This window comes from Odocoileus virginianus, chromosome 3, assembly GCF_023699985.2.
Source record: "Odocoileus virginianus isolate 20LAN1187 ecotype Illinois chromosome 3, Ovbor_1.2, whole genome shotgun sequence".
Lineage (NCBI taxonomy): Eukaryota > Metazoa > Chordata > Mammalia > Artiodactyla > Cervidae > Odocoileus > Odocoileus virginianus.
The window spans coordinates 70674759-70693272 of NC_069676.1; the positions used below are offsets into that span (position 1 = coordinate 70674759).

The 18514-nt window shown below is 39.5% G+C and overlaps 1 long non-coding RNA gene across 1 annotated transcript; it reads right to left on the reverse strand.

Annotated features, from left to right (window-relative positions):
- Positions 1-1244: 1244 nt before the first annotated feature.
- LOC139032457 (uncharacterized) lies at positions 1245-18138 on the reverse strand. Its single transcript, XR_011485008.1, has 2 exons — positions 17862-18138; positions 1245-1574 (listed from the first exon to the last, which is right to left on the reverse strand). It is a non-coding gene; the product is annotated as an uncharacterized lncRNA (long non-coding RNA).
- Positions 18139-18514: the final 376 nt, after the last annotated feature.

Genomic DNA, 18514 nt, shown 5'->3' on the forward strand with positions numbered 1-18514 from the left:
AGTTCCATTTTTACCTTGTTGCTTATGTCCACAGTTGATTTTTTTCTGGGGGGGGGATAAAATTTCAATGAGAAGAATGTAGATAAAAGTCTATGGTTTTGCAAAGTGTTACTGACAACAAGTATTATGGGTGTTTGCTCTTAGTTCAGTTCTTAGCTCAGCCTCATGTTTGAAAATACTGATGTTGCAATTTCTCCTATATAAAAATACATCAAATGGCATAAGTTTGGAAAACTTATATAGGCAGTGTTTATATTGAGAGTCATTTAGATTTAAATGGTTATTTGTTCTTTGACAAATCTGTTCAGAAAGCAGTATAATGAACACTAGCTTTTAAACCAGAAAATGCTGGATTCAAGAAGTGAGAAAAGCAAAGTTTTTGGCTTCTAGGTAAATACAGCCTAGTGGAGGGAGATGGGTATGTAATAAAATAATCATGGTGATATGTAATTACAAACTATAAGAGCTTCAAAAGTAGAGGAAAGGAAACTATAGAAAGGATTAGTGGGTGATGGAACAGAGGGAATCTCTGAGGAGTGGTGTTTAAATTGGAATTATGGAAAGCGATGGTTTAGTAGGTGAAGTGGAATGAGATGGGGAAGGATTTCCAGTCTGAAACAATAGCATTAAAATATCCCTAGGGCAGAAAGGACCATAGCATGTTGGCAGAACAGATAAGGGGCTGGTAGGACTAAAGCATGGGGAAGAAGGAAGGTGATGCTTTTAGATAAAAGCCAGGCAAAAGATAGATCATGCATTGCCTTCAGGGTGCCAATAGCAATCTTGATTTATCAGTAGTAAATAATCTCTAATTGTTTTAGGAAGCCATAGAAAGGTTTTCATCAACATTCAAATGTTCAGAATTTGGTTTCAAAAATGTCACTTGACATGCCCAAATGTGGAAAATCAACTGGGTTAAGGAGAGCTAGAGTGGAAACATGCTAGTTAGGAGTCTACTTAGGAATGCTCAGGCAAGTGATGATTTGGACTAACTAAGATGGTTGGACCAGATCAGTTAGGCGGCTACTGTAATAATCTGGGCAGGAGATGAGGGCGGTTAGGACTTAGAGTGGTGTTAGAGGACATGGAGGGGGTGAATGCGTTTTCCACAGCTGTCTCACTTCTTCATTGTCACATGGACCACTATAGGCCATCATGTAGTTGATGCAGTGAACTAACTGCCTAATGCCGGTTGATATAAAAATTTCAGGCATAACTATAGTTTAATGGAATCTATTTTTGGAGTTGTTTTTTTTTTTTTTTTTAAAGGACTGAGATTTCCATCAGGATCTTCCTGCAGTTTTAAGAAAGATGGCATGATGCTGTTGGGAATGACAGCACAGATAATCTGTCAAAGCTCCCAGAAAACACTAGAAGAGGAGGGCCCTTGACTCGGGAGCTGCTGTAATGGCTGGCAGCTAACACAGCAGCAGGAGGCAGGGAGGTGACAGACATGTGAGGCAGATGTTCTGCTGAGCTCCTCCATCTGGATGGGGCCTTTCGGTTGTGCTGCTCTTTCCCAGCCATGCGGGAAGCAAGTGCCAACGATGCATCTTCATTAGGATGAACAGGACCTTGGAAAGAGGAAAAGCAATTGTCACTTACTGAAAGCCCAGGGTCAATGAGAACCCAAATACCCTGCTGATGGCACTGTGGGAAGGTAATGGGACCATAATCTGTTCAGCCAACCTTTTTACTTTGGAAAGAGGACTTGTTGAACGTGTTAAAGAAAACTATGTAATCCTAACTTGTATCAACAACACAGGGGTGGCATATATCAATAATAGCCACATTTTGAACACTCGTTTTGTGCCAGGCTCTCTGTGATCTGCCTCCACTCCCTACCCCTTATTTTTCAGCCCTTACTTCCCTCTGTTCTCTCCACTGGCCACTGAATATCAGCCACAATGACCTCCTCATTATTCCTTGAAGACCCCAAGCATGTTTCCATCTCATGGAATTTGGACTTGCTTTTTGCTCTTATCTAGAATTTTCTCTTCCTCTGTATATGTGCATGGTTTGCTTTATCACTTCAATAGGTCTTCACTCAAACTCATTACCAAGAAGAGGCCTTGGTTGGCCACCTTTCCCCAGTAACACTTTTTGTTAATTTCTAACCTTTCACATTGTTTTTGTTTCTCTCCACAGTCTTGGCATTGCCTAACTATAAAGTACACAGGTTTCTTTATCTCCTTGATTACAATGCAAGCTCCATTATTTGGAGATGTTGACAGTCTTTTTCCACTGTGATAACCTAAGTGTCTAAACAGCAACTACACAGAGTAGGCACTTACGAAGTACTGAAACAAGTGACCAGATGCATCTTGCTTAATATTCACAGCACAGTTTGGGAAGTAGGTATTACATTACCCAATTTGACAGAGGAGGAAACAAGATTAAGCATTTTATACAAAATCAAACAGATATTGATTTCAGTCTGATCTTTTTACTTAAGCTATTGCTGCACCATTTTGATCTTTGATTTCATCTGTATCATATAAGCAGAAGAGAAAGATCAGAAAATACTATTACCTTTGTTATCAAAGCTGTCCTTTTACTAGGCCAGAGGGTATAATACAAAGCAAGAATGAGGGTGTGGCTACTGTCTAGGTATTAGAAAATCCACATAGGAAAATTGTTATGGGTTGAATGCTTGTATTCTTCATATCAAAATTTGTATGTTGAAACCCTAACCTCAGTATGGTAGTATTAGGAGGTAGGGCCTTTGGGAGGTAGTTAGGTTTAGACAAAGTCATGAGGCTTGAGTTTCATAGGAGATTAAGTGTGTGTGTGTGTTTTTTTTTAAGTTTTTTTGTTGGTTTGTTTTTAAGTTTTTAAATTTTATGTCTTAAAATTGTTTTTTATTTGGCCACTGCCTGTGGCATCTGGGATCTTAGTTCCCTGATCAGGGATTGAACCTGTGCCCCCTGCTTTGGGAGCCTGGAGTCTTAACCACTGGACTGCCAGGGAAAGTTCAAGATTGAGTGGTTTTAGGAGAACAGTGATCCCTCAAACTCTCTCAGTCCCCTTCCCCTTCTCCCCTCCTTTTCCCTTTCTCCCCTCCCCTCCCCCACCCCACCTTGTGAGGACACAGCAAGGAGGCAGCAATCTGCAAGAGGGCCTTCACCAGGAACTGAATCTTAGCACCTTGATCTTGGATTCTCCAGCCTCCAGTTCAGTTCAGTTCAGTCGCTCAGTCGTGTCTGACTCTGCGACCCCATGAACCGCAGCACGCCAGGCCTCCCTGTCCATTACCAACTGCCAGAGTTTACCCAAACCCATGTCCACTGAGTCGGTGATCCCATCCAACCATCTCATCCTCTGTCATCCCCTTCTTCTCCTGCCCTCAATCTTTCCCAGCATTGGTCTTTTCCAATGAGTAAGCTCTTCTCATGAGGTGGCCAAAGTATTGGAGTTTCAGCTTCAACATCATCCTTCCAATGAACACCCAGGGCTGATCTCCTTTAGGATGGACTGGTTGGATCTCCTTGCAGACCAAGGGACTCTCAAGAGTCTTCTCCAACACCACAGTTCAAAAGCATCAATTCTTCAGTGCTCAGCTTTCTTTATAGTCCAACTCTCACATCCATACATGACTACTGGAAAAACCATAGCCTTGACTAGACAGACCTTTGTTGACAAAGTAATGTCTTTGCTTTTTAATATGCTGTCTAGCTTGGTCATAACTTTCCTTCCAAGGAGTAAGCGTCTTTTAATTTCATGGCTACAGTCATCATCTGCAGTGATTTTGGAGCCCCCCAAAATAAAGTCAGACACTGTTTACACTATTTCCCCATCTATTTCCCATGAAGTGATGGGACCAGATACCATGATCTTAGTTTTCTGAATGTTGAGCTTTAAGCCAACTTTTTCACTCTTCTCTTTCACTTTCATCAAGAGGCTCTTTAGTTCTTCTTCATTTTCTGCCATAAAGGTGGTGTCATCTGCATATCTGAGGTTACTGATGTTTCTCCCGGCAATCTTGATTCCAGCTTGTGCTTCCTCCAGCCCAGCATTCCTCCAGAACTTTGAAAAATACATATTTATTATCGAAGGCCCCCAGTCTCTGGCATTCTGTTGTAGTTGCCCAACCTGTCCAAGAAAATAATATTCCCTGAGCATTTATGCTCAAGGTTGCCTCTAGTTTGAGGAATATAAGAGAGACTGGCTATCTCACAGGAGAGGCTTGGCGTGATGCTTCTTCTGAGGCTCAGACACAGGACAAATGAGAGAGACTGAAGACAAATGTCCAGGAGATTCTCTGTCTCTAGGCATAACTCTCCAGCAAGGAAAAATGTAACCTCTCAGTCTCCCGAAGATGAAGCCGGAAATCCCCTTTCCTTCTTCAGCATTCTCTGCAGTCAGAGGCAGAGAATGGCTGCACTGATGAGGATTTAATGATGTGAGGTTTTATTTGCGTAAATAACTGTGGGAAATCCCCAAGCTTATATGTGGTAATGACCATAGACTCCAGCCAGGTGAGCAATGTAATCTGTTCACACATATCCTGGTCCATCTCATGCAGAATGCTTTTGGTGGGTGGCTATTATGTTGCATTTCTTTTTCCTATTTGTCAATTCTGGGTTAGCTTGTGTGGAAAACCAGAAGGTTTCCCCCCCAAAAGATCTCAGTTGCTGACTTTGTGAACTGACTACTAAGAGTATGGTCTCAAGTGGTTATTTTTTGTGTTACCAATGGCAGAAATATTTATTTTTTGTTAGTACGCATGTTACCAAGTTATGTGCATTTCACATAATTTTGCCAGCATAAAAGTCAGAACTGTCAATGTGGCAAGCAAGATCACCAGAAGTGAAATCAAGACTTAGTAATATAAGTTGGATTACTTCAAAGCTGGAAGAATGGGGTGTTCCAGATAATTTAAACATTTTTAGTCAGCTGAGGGTTAAGCATCCTTTCTTTTCCCAGCTCTGAAAATCTTTAATGTTTGAGTTCATTTTCCTGTCTTTAAAAACAGTAACTTAAGCCTAATAAGATCTATTTTTAATTAAAAATCTTTAGTGTGTCATGTAAATCATTCCAATTTATCAATTTCATTGATTATAGTAGGCAGACTGGCCTAAATATTGGTTGATTATAAGCCACATCTATTTTTTAAATTTAAATTTTATTTTTTTTTGGCCATGCTGCATGACTTGCAGGATCTTAGTTCCCTGACCAGGAAGTGAACCCACGCCCTCATCAGTGAAACTGCAGAGTCCTAACTATTGGACTGCCAGGGAATTCCCTAAGCCATATCAATAATTTTTTAAATTTAACTTTATAAATACTCTTAAGTTTCAATTAAATGGGAAACCCAAGCTGGTTGAAAGTTATGGTAGTTTGAATTTCAAAGCTCCATGTATTTTTAAACTTTCCCTATGAAAGACTAGTTCTCAGGTTCCTTTTTTTTTTTTTTTCAAATATCAATTGAATATCTCCACGATCTTAAACTCCTTTTATTTTAGTGCTATTTCCAAACTTCTAATAGTGTGCTAGAACATTGCTTTTATTTATAGCTGTTTTATTGGCATAAGCTAAATAACTTAAGCCACTTTAAAATAATAATTGCAATTAGAGACTCCTCCCTTTTTTAAAAGTAATAAGGAAAGTGAAAACGATTGGTTTAGAAGAACAAAAATAAATATCCCAATAAAACAAAACACACAATTTACACATTTTATCATCGTCTTACTGTGTGTTACCATATTAGTTTTAGTTGACAAATCTTTATGTAGAGCTCACCATGTGTGCCAGGCGCTATTCTAAGAGCTGGACAGATATTAAGTTCCCACAATAATCAGTATAACACCCCTAAGAGGTTGTTACCATCATCCCCACTTTATACATTAGGAAATGAGACACAGAGAGGTTATACAACTTTCCCAAGGTCACACTCATAAAAAAAGAGCTGTGATTTGAAACTTCTAGAATATATGCTTTTAACTATTATACTATGCTGTTGGTCTTGATTGCTTAAAAGACGGAAGTGTTTAAAATGTCAGCTTCCAGTATCCATCAGTGTTTGGGGCTATTAATATCTGGAAGTAGATGAATTTTATGACCTACTTCTCTTACCTCAGGAATATATAATGAATATTTTATAAGTATGCACATCGATGTATGTCACACACACATTCATATTCTACAATAAAAATACAGTTATAACTACATTATGGTTCTGACATTTCTTTACAATTTTTCCTCTTCAAGGAGTCAGACATTTCTAGATAATCTCAGAAGAGGCTAATGGAAATGTCCCAGTCCTGGTCAATTTGTGCCTCTTATTCCTTTTTGCCCTGCTTCACCTTTGAGTGCTGATTATCTCTGTGTTCATGCTTTTCCACAGTCTATGGGGATCCACAATATACTCATGGTTTCATTGTGGTTGATTTATTATAGCCAAGAAATATCAGTTAGTCTGAAGTTACTGAAATTTCTCTCTGTGAAATAGAATCAGAAAATGAAAATTCTCATTATGACTTAGATGTGAATAAGCATGTAGCTCTCTTTTTTTCTAAAACTAGTTTCATATAGATGTGTTTTTCTTTTACTTATTCCCTCAAGTGGAAGAAAAAAAACCCATAAACTTTCCAATCATGTTAACTAGGATTCTTCGAGTTTGAAGTCTTTTCTTGTAGATGAAATACGGTTAATTCAGAGATGACACTAACCTCTCAGGGCTGTTTTATCCTGGGAGGATTCCCAGTGTGTGAATTGTTGGTTTGGCCCCTAGGCATTCTGGTACCCCCATGGATCACCCTTTTGGTCTCTGTTGTGGGGTCTCTACTTCCTGAGGTTTCCTTGTACTAAGAACTGGTCTTCTTCCTCCCTTATTAGCAACTGTGACAGAAGCTGTCAGTAGAATTTTCTAAAGGTAAAATGTTACAGATGCTACATAACTAAGGTATCAGATTAAAATGCAGCCATTTAAAGAAGGATCTTTCAGTCAAATCAAAGTTGTAAAAAAGGGTCAAAATGTTGAGAAGAGGTTTTTATGAGAAGATCTTCTTTAGAGAATGTATGCTGAACCCTGTATTAGGGTTCCCCAGAGAAACAAGCCCCAGAATGTATATATTTATAGGAAGTGATTTATTTTAAGGAATTGGCTTATGCAATTGTGGGGGCTAAGTGAGTCCAAAATGTAATGAAAGGGGCCAGCAGGCTGGAGACTCAGGAAGGAGCTGTGGTTCAAGTCCAAAGGTATTCTGCTAGAAAATCAGACACAATTGATGTTACAGATCAAGTCTGAAGGCAATCTGCTGGAGAATTCCCTCTTGCTCTGAGCAGACTAGCCTTTTGGTCTCTTTAGGTCTTCAACTGATTGAATGAGGCCCACCCACATAACAGAGAGCAATCTGCTTTACTCCAAGTCCACTGATTTAAATGTTAATCTCATACAAAACACCCTCACAGAAATACTCAGAATAGTTCAGATCAGCTAAGTTCAGTCACTCAGTCATGTCCAACTCTTTGTAACCCCATGGACTGCAGTACGCCAGGTCTCCCTGCCCATCACCAACTCCCAGAGCTCATTCAAACTCATATCCATTGAGTCAGTGGTGTCATCCAACCATCTCATCCTCAGTTGTCCCATTCTCCTCCTGCCTTCAATCTTTCCTGGCATCAGGGTCTTTTCAAATGAGTCAGTTATTTGTATCAAGTGGCCAAAGTATTGGAGTTTCAGCTTCAGCATCAGTCCTTCCAATGAATATTCAGGACTGACTTCCTTTAGGATGGACTGGTTGGAACTCCTTGCAGCCTAAGGGGACTCTCAAGAGTCTTCTCCAACACCACAGTTCAAAAGCATCAATTCTTCAGCATTCAGCTTTCTTTATAGTCCAACTCTCACATCCATACATGACTACTGGAAAAACCATAGCTTTGACTAAAAGGACCTTTGTTGTCAAAGTAATGTCTCTGCTTTTTAATATGCTGTCTAGGTTTGTCATAGCTTTTCTTCCAAGGAGCAAGATTCTTTTAATTTCATGGTTGCAGTCACCATCTGCAGTGATTTTGGAGCCCCCCCCAAAAAAAGTTTGTCACTGTTTCCATTTTTTCCCCATCTATTTGCCAGGAAGTGATGGGGCCAGATGCCATGATCTTAGTTTTCTAAATATTGAGTTTTAAGCCAACTTTTTCACTCTCCTCTTTCACTTTCATCAAGAGGTTCTTTCTGCCACAATGGTGGTGTCATCTGCATATCTGAGGTTATTGATATTTCTCCTGGCAATCTTGATTCCAGCTTGTGCTTCATCCAGTCCAGCATTTCTCATGATGTACTCTGCATGTAAGTTAAATAAGCAGGGTGACAATATACAGCCTTGACGTACTCCTTTCCCAATTTGGAACCAGTCAGCTGTTCTATGTCCAGTTCTCACTGTTGCTTCTTGACCTGCATTCAGATTTCTCAGGAGGCAGGACAGGTGGTCTGGTATTCCCATCTCTTTAAAAATTTTCCACAGTTTGTTTTGATCCACAAAGGCTTTGGCGTAGTCAATAAAGCAGATGTAGATGCTTTTCTGGAACTCTTTTGCTTTTTCAATGATCCAGTGGATGTTGCCAATTTGATCTCTGGTTCCTCTGCCTTTTTTAAATCTAGCTTGAATGTCTGGAAGTTCTTGGTTCACGTACTGTTAAATACTGGCTTGGAAAATTTTGAGCATTACTTTGCTAGTGTGTTAGATGAGTGCAATTGTGTAGTAGTTTTAACATTCTTTGGCTTTGCCTTTCTTTTAGATTGGAATGAAAACTGACCTTTTCCAGTCCTGTGGCCACTGCTGAGTTTTCCAAATTTGCTGGCATATTGAGTGCAGCACTTTCATAGCATCATCCTTTAGGATATGAAATAGCTCAATTGGAATTCTATCACCTCCACTAGCTTTGTTTGTAGTGATGCTTCCTAAGGCCCACTTGACTTTGCATTCCAGGATGTCTGAGGAACAGACATCCTGAGGAAGAAATGAGGAAGAAAAGCTCATGGCATCAAGACAACTCATCCTTATTTCTATAAATAGTCTTGTGGTCACAAGTGATATTTTTAACTACTTTCTTCTACCACTCATCCCATGTTCTGTTTTCACTCAGCTGGTCATAGTTCTTTACTGATGGGTTGCTCCAGATTTTCATTCCTGAAGGGTCTGGGCCATGGTAGTCTACCAGGAATTGGGTTACTGTTTTCCATTGTCCTTAAACACATGTGTGCATGCTCAGTTCTGTCTGATTCTGTGCAATCCCATGGACTGTAGAATCTTGCCAGGCTGCATTGTCCATGGCATTATTCAGGCAAGAATATGGGAGTGGGTTGCCATTTCCTGCTCCAGGGGATCTTCCTGGCCCAGAGATGGAACCTGAGTCGCCTTTGTTTCCTGCACTGGCAGGTGGATTCTTTACCACTAAGCCACCTGGGGAGCCCAGCCTTAATCACAGTTCATAGTAATATTAAGTGATGCCCCAGTATTCCAGACATAGTCTTCCTTGCTTCCATTGTGGAGAAACAGTCAAATTTCTTGCTAGTCCTCCAACCCATTGAGGTAGGGATTGTCTGCCCCTCACCTTAGGCCTAGTTAAGAATGGGGGGCTTCATTTGCACAGCTATGAGAGCCTATATTTGTTACTACTATGGACTGTGGGGTCTCACTCATGTCAGAGGGAGCTACAGCAGCCTGAATAAAGGCAGAGCAAGCCTCTGGAAGATTGCATTTAATAACTAACTACATGTCTGCTAAAGACCAAGCAGACAATGCACATGTTTTTATGGATCAAATGTGGGCTGCATGAAGATCAGACCTGGCCCTGAACTGCCTTAAGTCCTTTCCAAGAGTGGGGCAAAGAACTTCTAAGGGTGAGAATTTGTATTTGTGTGTGCTGAAGGAGAAATCTCACCCATGTCATTGGAGCTGTTCCCCATCAGGCCCAGATGGGAGGGAGGCTCTGAAATACCAATAAGTATCCAGGTTAAGTATCTGCTGAGCCCTGAGGGCATGATGTTGCTCCATCATTCTCAAGCCAGGTGGAATGTGATGCCATGTTGAACACGCAGGCTTCTCTAAGATGCTCCTGGCTACCTTAGCCACATCCAGGAAAATGTGGTACCCACTCTAACATTCTCAGATTCCTACAAAACCATCCTGGCATTTCTTGGGCCTTTTTCTCCCCTAGAGGTTGTAGCTTGCTGGGATGCTCTCATCCTTCTCTTTCTTTGATTTCTTCCTTTAATCCCAGCACTGCAAAGGCTCTCCATTTCATCCTCTTTCTAGCAGGAATTTTTGCCTTGTGTTATTGCTTGTTCTTTTTCTACTCTTTGTTAGTGACATAATCTTAATGCAAGAAAGGATTGTAGGAAGCTGAATGTATTTTAGAAAAACCACAAAATATTTTGGGAGATTATTTTATGGATATATCTTCAGAAAATCTCTCCTTTGCTCTGCTGACATCAGTGGAATTTTAAAGGTTTGCCTTGCTTATGGGTATCAAAGGAACTTCATTGCGACAAGAACCTTAACTCTTGGTTGCCTCCTGCATTCCACAATCAATTTCTCCCCATTTATTTAGCTACAGATACCTTTTATTTTTCTTTTCCCTTTTTTGTACTTAATAACCATAAGGTTACTTCTCCAGCCTGGGTTAGAGGAGAATTATAATAACCTCATTTCAGTGCTTTACTCTTTCTTTTGTTTGTGCAAGCTAGGGTCAGTCATGGGATTCAAAAAATGGATCGGTTGGGCAATAATTATATTAAAATCCATTTAAAGGTACACTCAGAAAACAAAACCCTGGCTTTTATTTAAACAAAAAAAGATAAATGAATATTCAATCAGAATGATTTCTAATAATTTCAGCATTTTCTCTTGATAGATTGTGGAGCAATTTTCTTTTTTCTAGTCCAGGCTGGAGGCATATTTTCAGTAAAGATGTTAATGGTGTAATTGGACTTCTTAAAAATAGGATGCTAGATATAATATCTGTATATGCATTTTCATTAAACATTCTTTTCAATCAGCTATATTTAAAGATTCTTGTTTGGGTTAAGTCAGATTTGTCAGCTCTTCAATCAGTTTGTAGCACATTGTAAAAGAATATACTCAAAACAGAGCTAAGCTGTCAAGCTGTGACAACTCTGAATGAGGAAGATTTTCAAAAATTATGAGTGAGATATTTTAAATGTCTCCTTGACATCCATAGCACTATTCAAAATACTTCATCAGAGGCATGTGCTTTAAAAACGCACTTGAAAATTAATGTGAGGAGTGCAATTTGTCAGTCTTTGTCTTAGCAGACACACCACTGACAGTCGCAGAGCATTTGCAGTAAGACAGCCCTGAATCGCTCTACTGAAATGCCGCCCAGAAGCAGGAAAGATGGAGTGACCTGTTCAAGGGGCAGTCAGAAGGGCCTCGAGCAAAATAAAAACATAAGAGGTTTGATTCCAAGTCCTGTTGATCCCTTTTTGAGCCAGTGGCGGATGGCGAGCTCCATTTGTCCTTTGCCAGGAGGATTGTGTGATTTAGTGATTCCTCGAAGGAGCCATCTCTTCCTTAGCTGTGAGTCAGGGACATGAGCTATGTGTCCTGACCTCAGCTTGTAATAGGGAAGGCTATGGCAAAAAGACAAAGCTTTGGCTATTTATTTTAAATAAGTCTCTTAAGGGGTGAAGAAATATCACAGGCCTGGGGCTGTTCTAAGCTAGCTTTCTCTAAATTCAAGGAAACCTTTCCAATGCCTGACCTGGAAGAACCCTCCAGGGACACCACTTAATTGGTGAAGAGGCTTTAGAAATGAATCACACTGAGCCATGGATTTTTCATGTTTCTTTTCACTCCTTCTCAGTGCCTGTCAATTGTATATGTTATGTGCTTGTCTGTTGCTAAAGCTTAAGAAATCAAGGTGGGGGCAGGTACACAGAACAGGATTTTGAAGAGAAAAAATTGATTTAACGGTGGTCCTTTCCATTTGCACAGTGTCTCCTGTCTTTTAAGGTACCCCAAAGTACCTTATTCCAGAATCCAAACTCAGAAAGGCTAGAACTCTGGTTCCAGGGGCCAGAAAAACTTCAGATAGTTGCTATCCCTTGGACCACAAGTGGCTTCTCTTTTGTGCATCTTTCCACAGAGGGAAGGGCTGCTTCATGAAGGCGGGAGTGGCCAACATTGCTAGACGCTGCTGAGGCTCTGTGGTAACACAGTGGGGACTGGGAAAGTGGCCATTGACTTGGGGATAAAGGTGACTTTGTGACAAAGGGGACTTTCAGGACAGATGCCTCAATGGAGCAGGGAAGCAACAAGCCACACAAGAGTTGGTTGAGAAATGCATGAGAGACAAGAATATTGAGGTAAATTAGCCTTTTGATCCTTGACATATTCTTATCATTCCATTGCTAAACAATGAGGAAAAAGGACTTTAAAAAGGTTTGATACTTTACCTGGGATTATACATCTAGTGAGTGGCAGATACAGGATTCCAATACACCTCTGCCTTAGGGGTTGAGCTCTTAACCAGGGTTAATTTTTTCATCACTTTAATCAAGGCCATGAGTCTATGGTCACCTAATGGAATAGAGAGCCTTCTTGGTCCCAGGGCATGCTGAGGACATCTGTGGCCACGGACACTGCACAGAGGAGATGGCTTCCATGTTTTGCTTAGCCTCATAAAAATATCACAGGTACAGGGAAGGAGTTTCTCTTCCTAATCCTGTTGTTTAGCTGGATTTACCATAGACATAATCTCCTCATTTGCCCTAGCACTCCAATATCACTTGAAGTAAATAGAATATTTTGGTGGCCTACTGTCCCTTACCAGGCTACCTATAATGATAGAGTATTTTGTTATTTGACTTCTACATTCTATCTGTAGCTTTTAGAATAAAAGAATAATAGAGACAATTAGTTCTGTTAAATGCATCTTGGAGCCATGTGTTAGCTTATCTATGGATTTTCTCCTTAGATGTTTAAATATTCCCCCTGCAATTTAAGTTTCATCAAACAAAGGAGATCTGATTTAAGATAATTCTCTCGGTGAGAAACCAATTGCTGCTGCAATCTGCCATTCACCCAGAACCATTGATCCCAGGATAAACATTCATTTATCAGACAATTCAAAATAAAACACAACATATGCTGTCGTTTATAACAAATTGATGGGTAGAATTCTGTGTTCTTCCCAAGTTCTCCTATTGAAGCATTGTCTCATTTACTTTGGTAAAAATTCCTGTAAAATATGTTTCATCTCCTTTTACCTTAATTCTTACTTCAAACTACAAGTTGATTAACTTTTTATAAAGTCGGTCCATTACTTTAACCTCTGCGTACTGTTATACTTCTTTTGCATTGCCTTTGCAAAGCATTAATGGACATTTTAAAGTTAAATGACATTTTAAAAGTCTCTTTTATAAGCCACTCCATCCTTTGGAGCCCTCATCCTGCAATGGTACCGGTAAAGTGCTTGGGAGGAATTCCGGCGCCTGGATTGCGACTCTGGCCTGCGTGGTGACCTTCTTGCCACAGCCATATAATCATTTATGAGAACCACAGTCCGGGTATAAAGAGGTTGTGGCGTGAAGAAATGCTTTTCATTAGAGTTGTTATTGGGTTTTGCAATCTGCACATAGCAGGCAAAATGACCATGAGAAGATAATTAAGTGATCTCTTTATTGTTTCAGAGAGGGAAAAAATACTTCATAATTCTGATGATTGCAAAGCCTCTGAATTGGAGTTAAAAAAAAAATACAACATGAAACACTTGTGTGAGCACAGATTCCCTCCTTTCATTTTTAAAATGTAGATGATGTTTTTTTTCTTGCATAATGAGTGTCTTGTAGGACAAGAGCCTCTTGACTGAAGGTTGGCATTAAAATACTTGCTATCTAACAGTGGTATAAGCAGATTGTACAAAGGAGACCACTGTTTAATCACTGAAGTTCAAAACCAAGGTTTCTCTCTATGAAGGGTGTTTGGAGCCTCTAAAAAATGCAACAGATGGGTACCTCAAATTTAAATTCTTTTGATAATGATTAAGGATTTTCTACTTAAAAATGATGAAAATAAAACTTTCACTGACAGTCTTTGAAGATGACAGGAGAAGATCTATCAGGAAATTATAAATTTTTTCTGGGATTCATTTTAAAGTAAATGGTTTTTGCTTCTCTATACTATATGATCTGACTTTTCTGCATTTTAATAAAAGTTTTCACGTGAGCGCACCTAAAACTTGGAAAGAAGATATATTGATAATTATAAAAGCATGTACATTATTTCTCATACTTTTACTAAATTGAAAAACTTAAAACAATTTTTAAAAATTTCTGGCATAAAAATGGTCTCATCTGAACTGTTAAATTATTTACCTTTCCTCTCTTAACTGTTGTATAAAATATCACCACTTCAGGCAAACAAAAATTACCAAGGACCTATAGGACACAATGGTGCTGTTCAAATATTTGTCTGCTAGTTTTCTCATCTGGAATCTGGATAGGAGTATGTAAAATTCCATAAGTGTCAACTATGAATATATTTTTGTTTATTCCTAATAATTTCTTAGATTGTTTTCCCTGTGTCATTAAGAAGTTGTTTTGAAAATTTTCTACTATAGTAGGTTCTTGAAGTATTTCCCAGGAATTGCCACTCGTGGTTTCACACCAGATGAAGGCTGTGTCAAACATACTCTCCTTATAAAATTGACCATTTTGGTAGTATACCAATGCTTTGCTCATTCAATAGCCACACATCTAAGAAATTAATTCTGTATATTTGTAGAATCTTAAAAAGCACATTGGATAATACACTTGCTTAGTATCTGAAGAAAACCTTTGTATTTTATAAACTATCAACAATTATTGATCGAACTACAGAAGGCTGAGGAATTCCGGAGCGGCAAATTTGTACTAAGTATAAATGAAACATCATATAGAGTCATAGAATGTTTTTTAAACTCTGGAAGGGACTTTTTCTATCATCAGAATGTTTTGTGGTTTGGATAGCATACTGAATATGGATGAAAAAAATCAATATTAAATGTATTTTATTTAAATTAAAAAATACATATCATATTCAAGTGCAGCAGCCCAATGGTGGCACTAGAACAATCTAAAAGTTGTTAATTCCACAGCATGCGGCCCTATATATGCAAAATGAGATGAAATCTACTATGTGCCAGAGCTCCAGATTGCTGGCTGCTTTTGCCTTCTGATATATGCAAAAGCTCAGTAAAATATGCCGTGTGAGAAAAGAAATCAGTGGGCTTATACTATTATTTCTAGTAGAAAAGTTACATTTCTTTGTCTGTGAAAAACTTTGTCCATTGTTTGCTTTTCTCTTATTTTCATTTTACATTATAAATTCCTCTTAGAGTTTAGTGGAATTTTTTAAAAGATTTTTTTTTAGATCATTACTTGTAAGGAACTAGTCATAAATCTACATATATCAGGCTTCTTAAAGCTGTATTTGCATAGCTGATTTGAAAGTAACATTTGTTATAAGCTTAAGTCTTGATGCTATTATCCCATGGCAATTAATTCAAACCTCTGTGAAATGTCAAGGATGATCTGTTTATCGTGTGACCCTTATTCTTTCCCTTGCCAAAGCGAAGGCACCAGATAAGTACTTAGATTTCAGGAAGTTGATGAACAGGCAGTTAATATCTCCAGTGATTGGTTTTTCTACTCCACCCTCCCTAATGGAATTAAAGGCATCCCCAGCTATTGGGTACCTTTTGCTCTTTTCTCCCTTTGATACTTTCTTATGGCTGCTACTAGGCTTAAATAGTAAAAATACACATTTGATCATAGACCTTCACTGCTCTCAAATTTATGTGTTTAGAGGCCTTCCTTGACCACCTTGCCACTCTCATAATGTATTTCTCAAGTGGTGTACTTTACTTCATAGCAGTTTAATCTACCTGACATTAGAGTCATTTTATTGTTTTTACAAAGCACAACTGTCACAGTTCTACTAGGATATGCCATCCAAGGGCCTTGATCGCTGTCATAAACATTGTACCTGGCATACAGTTGATACTCGATAAACATTTTTTTGAACAAATGAGTGCATTTTCTTTAAAGGCAAGGTATACCTAAACATGCCCTTCTCCAGTCTTGTGGTTCCACTGTTTGACCATAGCAGTATGTATAATTACTCATTTATTACCCCAAAGAAAAGTATTTTCCTGTTAGGAGATAATCTGTGACATGTTTGGATTTCCCTGGTGGCTGAGACAGGAAAGAATGGGCCTGAAATGCAGGAGACCTGGGTTTGATCCCTGGGTGGGGAAGATCCCCTGGAGAAGGGAATGGCTACCCACTCCAGTATTTTTGCCTGGAGAATTCCATGGACAGAGAAAGGACCCTGGCAGGCTACAGTCCACAGGGTCACAAAGAGTCAGACACGACTGAGCGACTAACACATACATACATTGCGTGTGATATGTTTATTCTGTGCTTGGAGATTGCCTGGTTAAAAATGTATGCATGAGAAATAATCAATACAAATCAAAATATTTATGTTAAGCTTTTTTTTTTTTTTCCTATGAAATGATCTCTTTAGAAATTGTGCTTTCTCTAATCTTTCCAATCTGCAGTAATATTATCTGTGAAATTGCTACAAGATTTTCTTGTAGTCTTGGGGTGTAGGGGCCGCCACATGAAAATTATACTAGGGTATTCTAGAAAAGTACATCAGGATTAATTTGTTGTTGTTTTTGTTCTGATCTATAAGCAGTTTAAATTCATACTGGCCTCTGGGGTGTGTGGGAGAGATCCTTAGACAATTGGTGCTTTTAATGATGGAGGTTCTCACAACTCTTTACATGAATATCCTGACAGGATATTGCCTTTTTGCCGCTTAGAAATGCAGGACAAAGCAGCTGACAACTGTCATCTGGAATTTTATATCATGCAAACATACTCCCTGTGTCAGTGAGGGTTTGCCTATATGATTTTAGCAGTTTCCTTCCAGTTTCTCTGGAAAGAATGGGTTAGTTCACATAAGACAGTCTCAAGACTATTGATACAATCACAAATTGAAATGGGCCGGTGGGCTCTCTGCTCATAGAGCAGCATGCCTGGCTCTCTCTGTATTTGAAGTGATTAACGATGTTGCAGCATGATGGGGAAATAGTATGCCTATAATTATAGGAAACCACAGGAGGGAGAAGCCCTTTCTGACAGTGGTCTTTGAAGCCACCCAAGTTATTTGAGTCTGAGCCATTAGAGGGGGGAAAACAGGAAGAAACAAAGTGAGACAAATATGAAGAAATCAGAACATGCAGTAGTGATACTGGTCTAGGGGGGAGACTCTGTGTGTGAGGGGAAAGAAAAATCAGTTGGGGCCGTGATAAGCTGACAGACAGGAGGAGCTATTGGTTCAGCAGTTAAAAAAGGAATCATACAAAGTCATGGAACACTTACCTGTTCTAATAGTCTCCCTATTGTTCTTACCATGTCACCCCTTCTTTCTTATCTGTAATACGGAGATAATATTTCATAGCATCTTTGTGAACCTCAGTGATACAGACAGACTTTAGTAAAAACAGAAAACACTAGTATCTGTATAGCACAGGGAATTCAGCTCTGTGATAACCTAGAGGGGTGGGATGGAGGGTGGGCAGGAAGCGAGGCTCAAAAGGAAGGAGACATGTACACTTATGGCTGATTCACGCTGTTGTATGGCAGAAACCAACATTTCACTGTAAAGCAATTATCCTCCAATTTAATAAAAATTAAAAAAAGAAAATACTATGATAATGATATGGAATAGGTGATCCTCACTGCAATCCACTCCACCTCCCAGCCCCACCCCGGCTTTGGTGAGCTTTAAGATTTACGTCTCCTTAAAACTAGGAGAGTTGAGGATTTACGGGAGTTGCAGAATCACCTTTGAGCTATGAGGGGTATGCGGGGCTCCGCTTTCCTCCCTGGTCCTGGTCGCGGCTCTGAGGAGATGGGCCCGAGACATCCCGCAGCCTGGAAACACCGTATTGACAAGTGGGCAGCCTGGCTGGAGGCTGTGATTTCAAACGGGCAGCCCAGTTCCCGTCCTGACCACTTGGTGGCACTCTCGCCTTAAGAAAACGGCTCTGCCTCAGCCCAATCCTAGGAAAAAAACCGCTTCCTCCTAGGTTAGCTTCAGTGGTTTCAAAGACAGTCATTGTTTTGAAGAAGGTCATTTGGAGAGTTCGGTGGCCGATGTGATTAGAATGTGCATGGGCGAGCCGCATTCTAGGTGCTTTGTGGGCGAACCTTAGGTGTTATCACCAGCATTAATTATCTAAGGGACATGTAGCAAACACAGGTGGGCCCTTGTTGGTTCATTTAAAAGCCAAGACTCTACAGAACGTAAATGTCCAGGTAGCCACCCAGGCCTTTACCTTCCAGTTTAATTTGGCAAGAGGCTGTAGCCCATCCTACTTCATCTATTTATAGACTGGATGTTATATGAGAAAATCTGCTCATTATTAGTTCCTCCCAATGTATGTTACACACACACAGACAAATAAGCTATAGTAAAAACAGAAAGAACTTGAAAAT